Source organism: Bubalus kerabau, chromosome 12 (assembly GCF_029407905.1).
Source record: "Bubalus kerabau isolate K-KA32 ecotype Philippines breed swamp buffalo chromosome 12, PCC_UOA_SB_1v2, whole genome shotgun sequence".
Classification (NCBI taxonomy): domain Eukaryota; kingdom Metazoa; phylum Chordata; class Mammalia; order Artiodactyla; family Bovidae; genus Bubalus; species Bubalus kerabau.
This window is the reverse complement of record NC_073635.1, coordinates 19,340,407-19,358,702: the sequence shown is the minus strand read 5'-3', so window position 1 is coordinate 19,358,702 and position 18,296 is coordinate 19,340,407. Positions and strand designations below refer to the sequence as shown.

Here is an 18,296-nt window from a genome sequence, read left to right as displayed (position 1 = left end):
TAGTGAGAGTGATTCTTGACCTCTGACCCCCAGGATATTAAGATAATAAATTTGTGTTGTTTTGAGCCACTGCATTCGTGGTGACGTGTTAGAGCAGCAATGGGAAACAAGTACAGTCCTATTCAGGCTTGTAATTTTATCTTCTTTGGCACGTCCTGACATTCAGCATTTACTCACGGGCTCTGAAAAGTTTCATACCAAAGATATCTCTTGGGTCCATCTCTATGTCATAATTTCATTCATTAACTCAAAAATGTCGATGTAGCACAGTTGATTAAGACTCAACCAGGTTTGAACTTTATGGGCTTCCCCAGTGGCCCAGTGGTAAAATTCCACCTGTGTTGCAGGAGATGCTGGAGACTCGGGTTCAGTCCCGGGGTTGGGAAGATTCCCCTGGAGAAGGAAATGGCAACCCACTCCAGTATTCTTGCCTGGGAAATCCCATGGATAGAGGAGCCTGGTGGGGTCACAAAGAGTCAGATATGACTGAGCACACACGACCACTGCCATTTCTCAGTTCTGTGACATTGGGCAAGTTACTTAACCACTCTGGGTTTCAATTTTCCCATCTTTGTAATGGGAAAGGGTTTAGAAAATTATGGGCTTTAGCAGCCTGGATGGGAGGGGTGTTTGGGGAGAATGGATACATGACTCCCTTTGCTGTTTATCTGAAACTATCACAGAATTGTTAACTGACTACACCCCAATACATGGAGAAGGCAATGGCACCCCACTTCAGTACTGTTGCCTGGAAAATCCCATGGACAGAGGAGCCTGGTAGGCTGTAGTCCATGGGGTCGCGAAGAGTCAGACACAACTGAGCGACTTCATTTTCACTTTTCACTTTCATGCATTGGAGAAGGAAAGGGCAACCCACTCCAGTGTTCTTGCCTGGAGAATCCCAGGGACGGGGGAGCCTGGTGGGCTGCCGTCTATGGGGTCACACAGAGTCGGACATGACTGAAGCGACTTAGCAGCAGCATACCCCAATACAAAGTGAAAAGATAAGAATAAATAAATATTCACACACACACATACACGTGTGTGTGTGTATATATATATGTATATGTATATGATATTACGGCTTTGGGGCCAAACTCATCTTCTTGTCTCTTTTTACAAATACAGTTTACCTGGAACACAGCCATGTAATTTGTTTACATATTGTCTGTCTATGGCTGCTTCCACACTATAACAGCGGTGCTGAGTAGTTGTGACAGAGATCATTTGGTTATAGTACCTGAAATATTTACTATCTCACCCTTTAATAGAAAGCTTGCAGATCCCTGAAATAGAATAGATATTATGTACATCATGGCATTTTTATGAAGCTGAAGTTAGGCATGAACTCAAGAGGAGTTCTTGACACATAGTAAGACCTTAGTAAATACTAGCTAGCGTTTTTAATACCATCATTGTATGATTTATTATTATCACCATCATTGTTGGGCAATTCAGCACCAACTCGACAGCAGACATTGTGGGTCCCCACTACCCCTGCGGTCACTGCTGGGACTGACTCCTCCTTGAGTCTGAGCTACAGGGTTTCTCCTGGAGTTCTCTCTGTCCACACCAATGCCCACTTCCAGGTTTTGGGCTGCCTTTAGCCTAGACCAGGGGAGACAGTAGGGGGAAATATAAGGGAAATATAATGAATTCACTGTGGATTTGAGGGTACTTTGAAATTGGTTTTCTCCCCTAATCTGCCTACCACTCTACAGAATCCTCGAATGACTGCCCCATGCATTCTGTATTCAGTGGAAGAAACAGGTAGCATGTGCTTATTCCATCTTACCTGAAACTAGAACCTCTCCATGCAGTTTAGTATCGTAAATTTTAAGGCAAGATGCTAATTATTTCTGGGATTATTAAAAAATAGTATGACTTGGTTCCTGTCTTTAAAAAGTTTAATGGAGGGATTTCCCTGGTGGTCCAGTGGTTAAGAATTTGCCTTTCAATGCAAGGTCGAAGGTTCAATCCCTGGTGGGGGAACTAAAATGCCACATGCCAAGAGACAACTAAGCTTGAGTGCCACAACTAGAGAAGCTCACGCAATGCAAGGAAGAGCCCACACTTTGCAACGAAGACCCAGTGCAGCCAAAAAAAACAAAGCTTGGTGGAAGGTAAGAGGTCAGGATAATCCCCATATGTCAGAGTTTGGTCTTTTTTTTTTTTTTTCCCTGTGTATATGTGGGGAAAGGTTAAAGAGTGGGTTGAGCTCTCAGCCAAGTGAAACTAGTAGGGAGCAGGTCAGGGTTAGGGCTATAGTCCATGGGGTCACAAAAGAGTCGGACACGACTTAGTGACTAATCAACAACACAATGAACACCCAACATTCTCCCAAGTAGGGTTCCCTAGCCAAAAGCTGTGTTTTCAAGTGTGGCTTAGACTGGGAGGCTCCAGCAAGGCTCTGGATTCATTTCCGCTTGAAAACAGAAGGGCAGTGTCTCTGTTCATTTGGAATAGAATAGAATGGGCCTGAGAGAGGCCTTGACTGGGCTGTTTCAGCAGCAAACCTTGCAGGCTAGCTTAGCTCACAGGTTCAGCAAGAGAAAAAGCCGAGCATGACTATCTATCTTTTATATCGCACAGTAAGTTGGCCCACTATTAAACACAGTGCAGTTAGCATTTAATCTCTAATCAGATCGGCAATTCTCCTTCCCTTTGGGGAGGAGCTTGTAATAAACTGGAGAGAGGAATAAGAAATGTTATTGGACACTCCTTTATCTATGGGAGAATTTGACTTCCCAAAAGGGATGAAAGTGATTTTGTACATTTGAACAGAGAAACTCCAAAGGATATTAACCCATGTTAATACTTCCTGGATTTATGGTAGTAAACATAAATGAATGTCTGTTCCCCAGGCAATTTTGAATAGAGTCCAAACTTCCTCTTTAATACCTATGCTTGCCCAGAATTGTTTTCATAAAAGAGTGACAAACACATCCCTTGGTTGGTTTTCTCAAAAGCCCTCAAGTGAACTTCGATCTCCTCTGCAGGTCTCGTCAAAGACAGCTGAAACCTTTAAGCCTTTCTGGAGCTCCTCAGGGCCAAGCTGAGGACAATTTGCGCAGCAGAATAAATAATGATAGTGATTGATTATAATGCATAAAATAAGACAAATAACCAAGAATCCATATTGATGTTAATAAATAATTGAGTAAATAATGAGAGGGAGAGAGAGAACTGCTCTTCCTTATGGACTACCAGTTAAAGAATGGAGAAGGAATGACTGAAATAGAAAAACCACTCTTTTGCAAACAGTTCTGTAATAGTTGTTTCAAGTACCATCAGTGGATGGTAAAATCAGCAGTGAAGACATCATGAGAAACAGATATTTGTACAATTTCCCTCTCAAGATATTCTTAATGTAAAAGGAAAATAGTAACTTTTATTTATTTTTTTAAAGACTTTTTTTTTTTTAATGTGGACTATTTTTAAGGTCTTCATTGAATTTGTTACAGTATTGTTTCTATTTTCTGTTTTGGTTTCTTGGCTTCAAGGCGTGTGGGATCTTAGCTGCCCGACCAGGGATGGAACCCACACCCTTTGCATTGGAAGGCTAAGTCTTAACCACTGGACCACCAGGGAAACCCCACATAGTAACTTTTAAAAGCATAAACCTGGCAGAAATCCCTTTAACCAAGTAATCAAAGTTAACATCACCACAATAAGACATGCAGATATCAGGTACCTCCTGGTCTGATGCACTAAGAAGGTTGAACTTCTGTATTCTTGCCCCCAAAATGCATAAACTCAACTAATCATGAGAAAGATCAGACAAATTTAAACTGAGAGATATCCTACAAAATAACGGACTCTATTGGACACTTTCATAAAAGTCTGAATGACTTTTCCAAATTGAGGAGACCAGGAGACATGACACCTAACTGTAGCATGGGGTCCTGGCTTGGTTCCTGAACCAGAAAAAGGACATAGGTAGAACAACTGGTGAAATTGAAGTAAGATCTATGGATTAGTTAGTTTTATTGTACTAGTGTCAATGTTCTAATTTTAACCATTTTATTATAGTTATGTAAAATGACAAAATTTGGGGAAGCTGAGTGTAGAGGATATGAAACTCCCTGTACCTACAGTCCATGGAATTCTCCAGGCCAGAACACTGGAGTGGGTAGCCTTTCTCTTCTCCAGGGGATCTTCCCAACCCAGGAATCAAACCCAGGTCTCCTGCATTGCAGGCAGATTCTTTACCAGCTGAGCCACAAAGGGAAGCCCTTCTTGAAGTCTAAAATTGTTTTAAAATTAAAAGTTAGAGAATAAAGTCTTTCTGAATTCTGTGACGATATTCCTTCTCCTTTAGATTTATGCAATGAAGTAGGGCAGAAATTATACAGAAGATAAAAATTTGGTATATGCCATTAAATATTTTGTAGCATAGATTAGGTATATAATTTGTAATTGATGAAACATAGTCTATAGGTTCATTTTAAAACAAAGTTGGATATTAAACCTTTAATTAGGAATTTAATGCCCTAATATGACTTTAAGTCTGTGAAGAAACAATTTTAAGCTTACATAATTTTGACTTAAGCCACTGTTTCTAGAAAAGCAATCCTCTGCAAAATGGGAGTGGTCCACAACGAATTGTATTTGTCAGAGACTAAGTAGATTGATAGAGTCTGACTTGCAGGGAGGTTCTGACCATCTTGATTTTTTTCTTTCTGATTACAAATCATCATTGATTTCGATAGATAAACTTAATTGCAGCTAAAGTGTGGCCATCATACTGAAGGACTTTGGGGCATATATCATTATGCAAGAATGCTTTGATTAAAAACAATGGAAAAGAAAGACAAAACCTAATTCAGTTCTGGCTTCTGAGAAGAATTTTTAATCTGAAGGTCTCAGAATCAACAGGGACATTCTTTGGGAAGATTCATTACCTGAAAGGACACTTTTGTTCATTCAGGAGCATGTATTACAAGAACCAAGGAAGACGTATGAGAACATGCCAAGATTCTCCAAAAGGAAATGACATTGGGCATAGACGTTATTCCTGTCTGCTTTGCATGATGAATGTATTCCCAGATCCTGTGCTACAGAATACCAATCTATTGATTTTGGGAAGCACAGAGCCCTTAGTACTGGGTAACAGGAATGGAAATGGTGTGATAGTTCGTGTGATGGTCAGTGTGTATGGAGGTGGAAGTCACTTGCAAATACTCAGGTGAATTTGTGAATTTTGTAAAAATGCTGCTTTATTTTCTTGGGCAACACTAATCATGAGTAGAAGCTAACTTACAGAGTGCTTGCTACCTGTTAGGTTCTGTGCTGCACACTTTCTGCGTAATTCATGTAATCATCACCGCAACCCTACAGGGTAGATACTAATGGAGAGCTCTACTTTACAGATGAGGAAACTGAGATCTGGCAGTAACTTAACTTGCCAAGTGGGTGAATCTGGGTGGCCTGAGTTATGCTTTTAGCCACTGTACTATATTTAATGTAGGGCTTTCCAGGTGGCACACTGGTGAAGGATCCACCTGCAAGTGCAGGAGATGTGGGTTTGATTCCTGGGTTGGAAAGATCCCCTGGAGAAGGAAATGGCTTCTCACTCTAGTATTCTTGCCTGGAAAGTCCCATGGACACAGGAGCACGGTGGGCTACAGTCCATGGGTCACAAAAGAGTTGGGCATGACTGAGCGACTGAGCATGCATACTTAATGTAGTTTAGGGTTTTGCTTCCTTGGTTTATTATGTTCACTTTTCTCTTCTGACCATATGCTAGCCATGTTCTATTGGTTTTGGATATATAGTAAGTACAATCAGCATTTTATAAGCACTTAATAAAAATTAAATCATTTAATTCCCATAACTAACTGGTGTGTGAATTTCAATGTCTTTGTTTCGCAAACTAAGGTTAAGTAAAAGTCCTAAGTCCCTAGCAATTCATTAGCCAAGGTGAGAGTGGCTATTAGAGAGACAGAACTTCTATTCTTCCCTCTCCCCTCACTTTTTTTTTTTTTTTTTTGCACGTGGGATTCTACTTCCCCCACCAAGGTCTCAATCCAAGCCGCTGGCGTTGGGAGTGCACAGTCTTAACCAGTGGACGGCCAGAGAAGTCTTCAGGGCTCCTATTCTTTTTTTCTTATTTTTTTGGCTGCATGTTTTGACATACAGGATGTTAGTTCCCCGACCACGCACCAAACCCTCGCATATTGGGAACATGGAGTCTTAACCACTGGACTACCAGGAAAATCCCCAGGGCTCCGATTCTCAAACGCTGCTCTGTGCTAACTTTGGAGGATGTGGCAGATTGCTTTTCCTCACAACCCAAGTTTGTTCTCCCCCTTCTTCCCTATTGTGGAGTTTGGGGTGAATAACAGGCCCCTCTGTAGGGGCTTTGTTAACCAGATGCCCTTGAAGTTAGATTTGGCCATTCAACTAAGCTCTAGCCAATGGAATGTAAGCAGAGGCGAGTCTTAAATTTCCATCAAAAAATTGGCCGGACTTCTCTCTTTCCTGTGGGGGAAAGCAGAGTTGCCAAGCTGGTCTGGATCTGCTGGACTGTGACACCAAATTTGTTCTGACTGAGGATAAGTCATAGCTCTTAAACAACTACTCTCTCCCGCATCATCTGAAGTATTCTAATGACAAATGTTTCCTGCCTTCTGACAAAGATGTTTTGTTTTTTTTCTTACAGCAGCTCAACTTCTACCACAACATCAAATGGTTCAATAGTCATGTACCAGAACCGAATATAATATTCCAAGCAGTCACCTATGAATTCGGGATCTAAGCATTCTGAGAACAACTGCTGCCTAGAGATGTTCTAGGTTCATTAGTTTGTAGACAGAAATATTGCTTTTCATTCGACTGTGATTTCCCAATGACCTGTGTAACTTTTATCATGCATCCATTAAAAATTATGGGGCAGAATACTACTTAATGACACAGAAGGGAAGATGTTCATGATATTTTCTAAGTGAAAAAAGTGCCTTCCAAAATGATAGGTCAAGTATGACCCCTGGTTTATAGTAGTAGATCTCATTACGTTGAGTAATTACAGATTTTTATTTCCTCTTTCTTGACTTATTTGTATTACAATATTTTTTCAATAAAATTATATTATTTTTATTAAAAAATTTAAAAGATGAAATAGAGGTGGAATGTATAGTATATATTTGTGTGTGTGAATATGTGTATATGTGCTGTGCTGTGCTAAGTTGCTTCAGTCGTGTAGAGCTCTTTGCAACCCTATGGACTGTAGCCCACCAGGCCCCTCTGTCCATGGGATTCTCCAGGCAAGAACACTGGAGTGGGTTGCCATTCCCTTCTCCAGGGGATCTTCCCACTCAGGGATCGAACCTGTGTCTCTTATGTCTCCTGCAATGGGAGGCAGGTTCTTTATCACCGCTGTCACCTGGGAAGCCCCATTTGTGTGTGTGTGTGTGTGTGTGTGTGTGTGTGTATATATATATATATATATATATATATATAGCAGCTCTTTATGGAAAAAAATTATATATATAAAATTATGTATATAATATATATGTAATTATGTGTATTTACATGTGTATATATAGATACACCTGTGTGAAATAGAGATGCTCTAACAAATTAAACTGAAAAATATCCTGGCTTAGAGAACTAGAGTTTCAGTTCTTGCTCATGTAACGGAGCAGAGAGCAGGTTCCAAGGTGGCTGGTGGGGGCTCTACTCCCTGCAAGTCATTCAGGGGCTCAGGCTGCAGAGGCTCTGCTTCATTGAACAAGCGGCTTTCAGGTCACCATAGTCATCTTCATTCCCACCAGCAGGAGTGAAGAAAGAGCCCAGAGAAATGCACATGGCAGGTTTTTTAGGGTCAGGCACACATTCTACTCACATCCCATTGTCTAGAACTCAGTCTTGCCACATCCAACCATGCCCCGTCGTCATTAACCTAAGACGCAATATCATAGTTCCCAGTTATTCACTCAGGTTGAATAAATAATTGAACAATATGACTTTTTATTTCTCATTGTTAGATTATTTTTTGGTTCAAACTTAGTGCTGCTAAAAGATAATTTATCAATTTTCCTGTCAATTTTTTTTTTCCATAAAGAGCGGGAATAAGAATCTTCTCTCCCCAAAGATTCAGGACCTAGCCTGTTGTACTTCAGCTTTGTAACAATCATATTGATTCACTTTGGTATATGTTCTAACTAAGTTTCATTTCAGAGCAAGTGGCACCTATTATTCACAGGTCAGGAAAATAGTTGACATTCAGTCCCATCTCTGGGGTGAAACTAATGAATTGTGAGATTGGGTCATGGTGAATACATTACTCTGAAATTGTGGAATTCAGATGTTTGATATTTTCTTTTTTGAATCTCAGTTTGCTCTCTGTGACTCCCTGCTGTTTGCCTTTTGATTTTATAAATTGTATGAAATAAGCTCTTTGCATCCTCATATCTACCCTCGTCTTTTCTAACCTCTCCTCAAGTAAAAGGGTAGTTTGTTAAATACTGAACATAATCCAAAGAATCAAGTGAGATTGATTTGCTTGAGTGATGGTTACAATAAATTTCTTCTGATCAAGGATAACTCCCAACTCCTTAAGCAACTTCTCCCTCTCACCCAGTCTGAAATATTCTGATGACAGAAATGTTTTCTGTATTCTGATCATGTTATTCTGATATTGAAAGAGAGGAAGCAGTTAGGAGATGTGAAATTCTGAGTCAGAGAGTAAGAGTGATGGATAAATAGCCTTGAAGCTTTAAGAATTAAGGTTAGGAAAAATTATGAACAATGTTTTGAAAGCTAATTCATGTCTCAGAGGACAGTGAAGAAAAAGAACCAAGATCTGAAATGTACGGATGTGAGAGTTGGACCATAAAGAAGGTTGAGCGCCGAAGAATTGATGCTTTCTAACTGTGGTGCTGAAGAAGACTCTTGAGAGTCCTTTTGACTGAAAGGAGAGCAAACCAGTCAATTTTAAAAGAAATCAACCCTGAATATTCATTGAAAGGACTGATGCTAAAGCTGAAGCTCCAACACTTTGGCCACTTGATGTGAAGTGATGACTCTTTGGGAAAGACATTCATGCTGGGAAAGATTGAAGGCAAAAGGCGAGATGGTGAGATAGTATCATTGACTCAATGGACATGAATTTGAGCAAACTCTAGGAGATAGTGGAGTCAGAGGAGCCTGGCATGCTACAGTCCATGGAGTCAAAAAGAGTTGAACATGACTTAGCAACAGGACAATAATAACAACTGAAATGTATGGTTTAAACAAATAGAACTGCTTGTAAAAGTGGGTTTTCCAACACTCAAGAACCTATCAAGTCTTGTCTTCCTTCTCATGGCCTCCTTTTCAACATATCCCTCTCCATCATTCATAAATTCTCTTTCTTTTCTCTCCTTCTCCTTTCCCAGACTTTCTTACCTGTTCCTTTCACACACCTGTTTTTTCCTGGTACCATCCTCAACTCTCTACACCTCTTTCTCACACCTTAAGGTAGCCACAAAATGGAATGGTATAATCTAAAATACATACATTTATTTACAAATAATTTTAAGCTCTAAATGTCAGTGTCCACATTAGGATCCGGACATCCAAAGATGAACAAGGTATATTAATGATTCCTGATCTCAAATAACTCATAGTCTATGTGGTCAAATGCATCCACTCTTTGGGAGTATGAAAGGCAGAAAAGATAATTTTACCAAGGAAAAGCTTCCCTGATTCTCCCTGGAAAATAAGGGGACAGGTAGGCTTAACAGATAATTAAGATTTTCCTAGGTAGAAAAGGAGGGAAGACACTTTCAGGCAGAGGGAACAGCGTATAAACTCTTTTTTATTTTTCTTTGAAAAGAGATTTCCCAGTACTGAATGAATTTCTTCAAAAATTATCGAAGAGAAAGGATTTCCTTTCTTATCTATTCTGAGATACGTTACACTGACTAGTGATGTCAAAGCAAGATTTTCCTATCTATAACCCAGTTATTTAGAATTCCTATCTCTTGAGAACACAGCTGAACATCAAGCAATAAGCAGACAAAGATATCAGGGTAGCCAAGAGTTTCGCTGCAAAGTGTCTTGGCTTAATGAAGAACCGTTCAGTCATCCTCTTTCTGGTTATTACAGACATCGTTCTAACAAAGCAAATCAGACAGTCATATGGGGTGAGATCAGAGAAAGACCTGAGAGTTAGACCTATTTCAGGCAGACTTACTAGGAGTTGTTGTTTAGTCACTAAGTGATGTCTGACTGTTTTTGCAACCCTATTAACTGTAGCCCGCCAGGCTCCTCTGTCCATGGGATTTCCCAGGCAAGAATACTGGAGTGGGTTGCCATTTCCTTCTCCAGGGGACCTTCCTGTCCCAGGGATTGAACCCATATCTCCTGCACTGGCAAGCAAATTCTTTACCACTGAGCCACCAGGAAAGCCCTTACTAGGAGAAGTAAAAAGTAATGGCGAGAACCCTGAGAGTCTGAAAAGAATCATAAAAACTAGCAGTGGGTTCCGAAGCGTCAATCACAGCTGCCCTGAGACCACTGCATGAGAAGGCAAAGAAGCTGGCCTGCTTTGGTCCGCTCTGCACAGTTAGCTAGTTGCACTGATGTTCTCAGTGATGATAATGGGTCATGTACAAAGGAGGTTAAATTCAGTTCCATGTGCTCTGCCTTAGAAAGCAGCTTATGATTAATTTTAGAAAAACTGCCACCTAAGGTAGCTAAAATTTTCTTTTGAAATGTACTGCTGTATCCTAAAATAGTCTGCTCTATTAATTCCTTGCAAGGTTTTCTGATCTTACTATATATTCCTTAAAAATCACTACTACGTACATTTTGCCTTAAAAAAAAACAACTCCTATCTTAAAAAAAAACTCTTTTAACTGTCTTTACAACTTTAAATCAAGCAGTTAACTGGCAGGGTTGGGGAAAGATACAGGCACCAGAGCCTTCTTCCTGCCCGTCGGAGTCACCACCAAGCTTGGGTCTGCACAGAGATGAGCCAGAGCATGCTGCCTAGGAGATGGGTAACATTCTAGGGGAAGGACCACATTAAACCAGATAGTTCAACATTTAATTTCAAATGAAAAATTAGAGCATATTCAAAGCCCTGTTTACATTTAACCACCATTTGTTTATATAAAAGAATCACTGGCAGGGAGCCATCTTGGGTTAGATTGAATCCCTGAAGCCTTAGCATGGCCACTTCTGAATATTTTGCTGAAGATCAGAGCCTCCTTGACCACTTCTTTCTGGATTGTTTTCTGCTGCTCAGTCTTTTGACTTGACTAACTTTAGGGACATGCAACCCATAATTGGAGCTTCCCTGGTGGCTCAGATAGTAAAGAATTTGCCTGCAATGAGGGAGACCTGGGTTCGATCCCTGGTCAGGAAGATCCCCTGGAGAAGGAAATGGCAAACCGCTCCAATGTTCTTGCCTGGAAAATCCCATGGACAGAGGAGCCTGGCGGGCTACAGTCCATGGGGTTGTAAAGAGCTGGACACGCCTGAGTGACTAGCACTTTCACTTTCATACAACACATGTTCATTTGGGGCTCTAAAGGAGACACAGGCAAGGAAACTGGGGTCAGGGCAGAGATGAAAGGCATTTGTCTTGCCCCTCCAAGAGTTTGGTGGGGCGCAAAGGATGTTCACAGAGAATTCAGGTCAAGGTATAATGTGAAGAGCTTGATAAAAACTACAAACAAATGGTATTACAAGCATTGGTGGAGTGAGATTATTTTCAGCCCAGCAGTCAGTGGCTTAGGGGTTGAATCAGGGAAGATTTTGTAAATGAAGAATATGGAAACTTAGTCTTAAGGCTAGGTATGATTTCAAAGGGGAAAGATGACAAGGAAGACTTCTCTGGGTGCTAGAGGGGACAGTGTGTGTGAAAGCATGGGGTTAAGAAAGCACATTATTATTAGAGGCTTCCCTGGTGGCTCAGTGGTAAAGAATCCACCTGCCAATGCAGAAGAAATGAGTTTGATCCCTGGGTGGGGAACATTGCACTTGCCACAGAGCAGCTACTGAGCCTGTGCTCTAGAGCTGGTGAGTCCTGACTACTGAACTCACATGTTGCGGCTACTGAGCCCATGCACCCGAGAGCCCAGGCTGCCCAACAAGAGAAGCCCCCACAACAAGAAGCCTGTGCACCGCAATTAGAGACTAGCCCCCACTTGCAGAAACTAGAGAAAACCCTCCCACAGCAACGAAGACCCAGCACGGCCAAAAAAAATAAATGGATAAATCTTTAAGAAAGGACACGTTAGGTTTTCGAGAATCAGGTTTTGAAGTGTGCAAAGATGGAGAGGGATTGGTATCGGAAAGAACCCTAGGCAGGGAGCCCGGAGCTAGGCTGTGCGGTGCTATGTCTCGGGCCTCACCTGTGGGCAGTGAGATGTGGGGGAGGAACAGTTTGTGGCGCCTGCGTTATAGCCAGTGTTGCCGCCCAAAGTGGAAAAGCATCTGCTCCTTCCACGTGATTGGAGAAAGCTGGAGCGGGGAGCTCGAGGCTCGGAGCAAAAAGTGAGAAAGAGCAAAACAAATATTGCACAGCAACACATATATGTGGAATCTAGAGAAATGGTATAGACGAACCTATCTCCAAGGCAGGAGTAGGGATGCAGATGCAGAGGATGGATTTGTGGACATGGTGGAGGGGAGGGGAAAGTGGGACCAGCTGGGAGAGCAGGACTGACATATATACTACCAGGGAGAAAGCAGATAGCTAGTGGGAACCTGCTGCAGAGCATAGGAAGCTCAGCTCGGTGCCCTGTGATGACCTAGAGGGGTGGGATGGGAGAGGGGAGGGAGGGGATGTATGTATGCATATGGCAGATTCACATCATTGTATAGCAGAAACTGACACCACATTGTAAAGCAATTCTATTTCCATTTTTTAAAAAGAAGAAGCTCTCTCAAGCACCCCTCCATCTCAAGCCTCCCTTCTATCTCTTGAGGCCCATAGCTGAAGACCCCAGAGCATGGCCTGTGCTCAGCTTCTTCGAAGCCCCTTCTCCACTATGTGCCCCCACTCCAGGAACACAATCACCTTCATTCTTGAGCCCCATCAACACTGGCCTCTTTGATCACTACCTTAGGGTCTTTTGCTTCATGAATGAACTGATTTCAGCTCCCCTGAACTAGATATAAACTCCTGGAAGGCATGAATCGGTTCTTTTGCTTCTTTTGTTTACCCCTATTTTGTGACAGGTGCATAGTAGGCTTGCAAGAAAAAGGTCTTATTTTCTATACCAGCCCACTTTCCTCCCCACAAAATGGCTGAAGAAAGAGTATTAATATAGCAAGCTACTTAATCCTTTAAAGATTCCCAAGAAGAAAGCTATAGTTGTCAAATAACTTAGATGGTTTTCCTTCAATTAGCAGCTTTGATTGCATGCATATTTTTAGATTTCTGTTCAAGGTATAGAAGTCCCCAGAGTGCCAGTGGCCGCTTACACCCACTTCTTGGCCAATATTTTTTTTACCAGGCCCTGAGTCATAGCTCTGAAATCAATTCTGCCCTTTACTGCAAAATCATTACAGGGCCAAGAAAAATGATCCTTGCTGTTTAATCAGCGGGGGTGCTGGAAAATCAGGAGACATTGATACTGTACCATGTGATAAAGGTCTGAATGAAGTATGCCACCCAGAGACGTGAAGGATGTGATCATGTTCAATCTCAAGCCTGGCTCTAAAATGAACTCAAAGGAAATGGTGTTCTGTTGCACTCTGTGTAATGCACAGAATCACAAATTTTTTGCACATTCAATTTCTCTCAGAGTCTTTTAAATCTTTCTTACCCAAATAAAAAGAACATTCTAAAGATGAAGCATGATCATAAGAAACTGAACCTAGGTATAAAATGATGTCAATCTACTGCCAATTTTTTTGGTGTGCTATCCTCCTTAGTTTAAAAAATGAAGTTGGACTCCAAGAAAACGATGAGAGAGCAAAGATAAAATATTCCCCATGCAATCAGAAAAATCACAGAACTGAGGAGACTCCAGCAGGAAGACATCACTGTTCTTGCTGTATCATACAAGCCAACAGCTATAAGACTAAGGCTCGGGAAAGATGGGAATTCAAGAGTTGTGGGGACGAAATGGGTCATTTCTTCATCTTTTCCTGGAAACCCTGATGCCTTTACTGGAGACCCTAAATGAAGGCTTGGTCACCAATTCCCAACTTTAGTACGTCAGAGCCAGGATGGAAGGGACCATAAGACATAAAGCCTGATAGTTTAAATAAGGACCTGCTTCTGGCCTCTTTATTTGGGGGTAGTTTTGGGGCCTGTAGAATCAGAACCTCTGAGCCCATGGTCAGTCTACAACTTCAGGTTCATGGGATTTCCTGCTGTTTGCATTGTGAGTTACTGAGATCAGAGCCCTCTTTACCAACCATGGCAAATAGATGGGGAAACAGTGGAAACAGTGTCAGACTTTATTTTGGGGGGCACCAAGATCACTGCAGATGTTGATTGCAGCCATGAAATTAAAAGACGCTTACTCCTTGGAAGGAAAGTTATGACCAACCTAGATAGCATATTCAAAAGCAGAGATATTACTTTGCCAACAAAGGTCCATCTAGTCAAGGCTATGGTTTTTCCGCTGGTCATGTATGGATGTGAGAGTTGGACTGTGAAGAAAGCTGAGTGCTGAAGAATTGATGCTTTTGAACTGTGGTGTTGGAGAAGACTCTTGAGAGTCCGTTGGCCTGCAAGGAGATCCAACCAGTCCATCCTAAAGGAGATCAGCCCTGGGTGTTCATTGGAAGGACTGATGCTAAAGCTGAAACTCCAATACTTTGGCCACCTGATGCCAAGAGTTGACTCATTGGAAAAGACCCTGATGCTGGGAGGGATTGGGGGCAGGAGGAAAAGGGGACAACAGAGGATGAGATGGCTGGATGGCATCACCGACTTGATGGACATGAGTTTGAGTAAACTCCGGGAGTTGGTGATGGACAGGGAGGCCTGGCGTGCTGTGATTCATGGGGTTGCAAAGAGTCAGACAGGACTGAGCGACTGAACTGAACTGAACTTTCTGGATTGTTCCCATCAATCAGTCTCTTGCTTTGACTAACTTAGGGCCATGGAACGAATACTCATTTAGTACTCTGGGACACACATACTAGGAACTGGGTTGGGGGGAACTAAGGTGAATAAGATATTTTTTGTTTGTTTGTTTTTGCCCCTGGGTAGGTTTGGAGTTGGGGATGGGAAAGGATGATCACAGAGAAATCTGTACAAATACCTCTGTAACTAACCTGTGCATAGGTTGCTGCTGCTGCTGCTGCTAAGTCGCTTCAGTCGTGTCCTACTCTGTGCGACCCCATAGACGGCAGCCCAGCAGGCTCCCCCGTCCCTGGGATTCTCCAGGCAAGAACACTGGAGTGGGTTGCCATTTCCTTCTCCAGTGCATGAAAGTGAAAAGTGAAAGTGAAGTCACTCAGTTGTGTCTGACTCTCAGCGACCCCATGGACTGTAGCCCACCAGGCTCCTCCATCCATGGGATTTTCCAGGCAAGAGTACTGGAGTGGGGTGCCCTAATTAGCCTATGCATGCTCTCTTGCTGGGCCAGTGGAGATACTCTCTTTGAGGATCTTGGCCATGGAGCCCATGGAGAGAGAGGCACAGTAGGGTGACCAGGGAGCTTGTTTATTTCCCCTCCTTGACAATAAGGTACTAATCTTGTTTCTCTTTATGGGTCTTGATCTGTGGGCAGTGACTGCACATACTGCTCTCTCAGCAATTATTTGCAGTTGCTGCTAATAATAATGGGGCTTTCCAGGGGGCGCTAGTGGTAAAGAACCCACCTGTCAATGCAGGAGACACAAGAGATGTGGGTTCCATCCCTGGGTCAGGAAGGTTCCCTGAAGGAGGAAATGGCAACCTGCTCTAGTATTCTTGCCTGGAAAATTTCATGGACAGAGGAACCTGGCTGGCTACAGTCCACGGGGCCACTGAAGCACAGCCAAACAACAACAGTAATAACCATTTATACGCACCCAGAACTTTTCATACATTATTTTCAGCAAATCATTATGAAAATCCTTCTGAAGTAGATACCACTATTTTCATTTTTCAGACGGGTCTTTCAGAGATCAGAAGCCCTACAGAGTATCTGAATAGTATGTCCTTGTCATCACAGACAGACAAGGCTATGCTTTGGATAATTAAAAAAAGCATTGGTTTCTAGTCCTTTCATCAATTTATCCATTTAACAAACTCTTATTGAGTGCTACGACTATGTGCTAGGAGGCCCCAAGATAAGAAATAGATGCAGAACAAAGTGTTTGAAGACATAGTTCCTTGTTTTGAAAAATTCCTTTTTATGCAAAGGAGATAGACACATGAACCAACAATTTTATTTCAAAGCCCTTAATGGGACTATTGAGCAGAACTACCTGCCTAATTAACAGGTTATGAAAAACACAGTATTCTAAAACATTTGTGATGCTAATTATAAGACTATTTACAAAAGTATCTGAAAATGGTTTAGGTGTAAGGAGATAAGCCTTTATTCTAATTATAAATTTTTTTTCCTGTGATACCGTTTTCTAAGATGATAGTACCGCTGTTGACGTTTCGTTCCCCCAGTGTTTTTGTTTTATTGAAACAACTTGATGGAAACCTAATAGCTCTTTCGAAACACTCTTTAAATTTTCTTCTTGTCATTCTTCCAAATACTTTCTCTCAGCACATTTTTTCTTTCAGATATTTTATGGTCAGCATTTTAGAGACAGCTTCCTTTTTAATTTGGATCTTGGCACCTTAAAAATAGGGCTTGATAAAGGAACGTGCTACAGTTCCTCCCGCAATCTTGAACTGCCTAAGACTGCCCTCTTAATAACGCTTCACATTTATCTTAGTACTTAAGAGTTTGCAAAGTGCTTTCCTTTGCATTATCTTAATGAACCTTCTTGATTACTTGATGGGATAGGCTAGAAAGTATTCTTATTGCCATTTTTATTAGTGCTACAAAAACAATAATGAAGACAGAAAACCCCCCAACAATACAGACAATTACAAAATAATTTTTTTTTTTTTAAAAAAAGGGCTTCCCTAGTGGCTCAGATGATTAAAAAAAATCTGCCTGCAGTGCGGGAGACCAGGGTTTGATCCCTGGGTTGGGAAGATCCCCTGGGGAAGAGAATGGCTACCCACTCTAGTATTCTTGCCTGGAAAATTGCGTGGACAGGAGTCTGGTGGGCTACAGTCCATGGGGTTGCAGAGTCTGATGACTGAGTGACTAAAAAAAAAATCTCTTGCCAGACCTTTCCTCATATGTTACCGTTTTTAACTGCTTTTCTTTTCTCTTCTGGTACTTTTCTCTATAATTTCAAATAATAGCATCTGGTCATTTCTTTGCTTGTCAGCCTTAGGTAGAATCTAAGAATCTAAATGGATTCCTTTCTGTGAAAGTGAGAAATTTAGCTTATTTATAATACCTTCCTCTTTCACTCAACTTTTTGTTAGTTATATATTTATTTTAGTTCTTCATTGCATATCTTTATAATACTAAATAACATAGTGCTTAAAGTCTGGAATGCTTCATATTTCAATTTTAGAAAAAATATATTTACCCATTTTATGGCAGATGAAGAATTTTCACTCTTTACCTCATCAAAGAATATTATCCTTTACCTCATCTCTCTCCCTTTTACTCCAAACTTCTATCAGTCCTATCATTACTTTGTATGTTAAGGTTTTAAATTTTTACCTTGTGTCCTGTAACTATAATTAATTCTTACATGCTTTGTCTATGGGTTGATTAAAAAAATTAAAACATGATACTTATTCTAATATGATTATGAAAATACCATGCACTATATATAGTCCATGAGGTCAAAAAAGAGTTGGACAGGACTTAACAACATCTAATTAGTGATTAGCTACACAGCGGTGAAAGTAGTCTTGTAATTAAACCTATGTAATTTAAAGGAGAATGTTTAAGTGTCAAAGTCAAATGAGATGTAGGTGATATTGATTGTCCAAAATTGGACTACAATGCCACAATTTGGGTCACATTTGGATCTATTGTTTTCTGTTTTTTTACAGCTTTTTGTTTTTCCTAGAATTTTAAATTGCTTAACTTTTCCCCTATGTTGTCATTTCACTTTACAGCCATGTCTCAGCTGCAATCAGCATTGGCTTCTAAGAGCTCATAAATGCCCACTTTTCCAGAGAATTGTCCTGGGCCTAATGGAAGCTGCCTTTCCAGGGAGGTTACCCCTTCTCACACAAGCCTGTAGCTGGTTGACTGTCTGAATGACTGACACCGGGGCAGTAGACCAGTTTACTGCGAGATGGGGCCCATTCTCTCCTGCAA

At 41.3% G+C, this 18,296-nt stretch overlaps 1 protein-coding gene across 1 annotated transcript in view; it reads right to left on the bottom strand.

The window, feature by feature from the left end:
* FNDC3A (fibronectin type III domain containing 3A) overlaps window positions 1-18,296 on the bottom strand; it is a 241,822-nt gene that overhangs the window by 185,190 nt on the left and 38,336 nt on the right. The gene's annotated exons all lie outside the window — the stretch shown is intronic.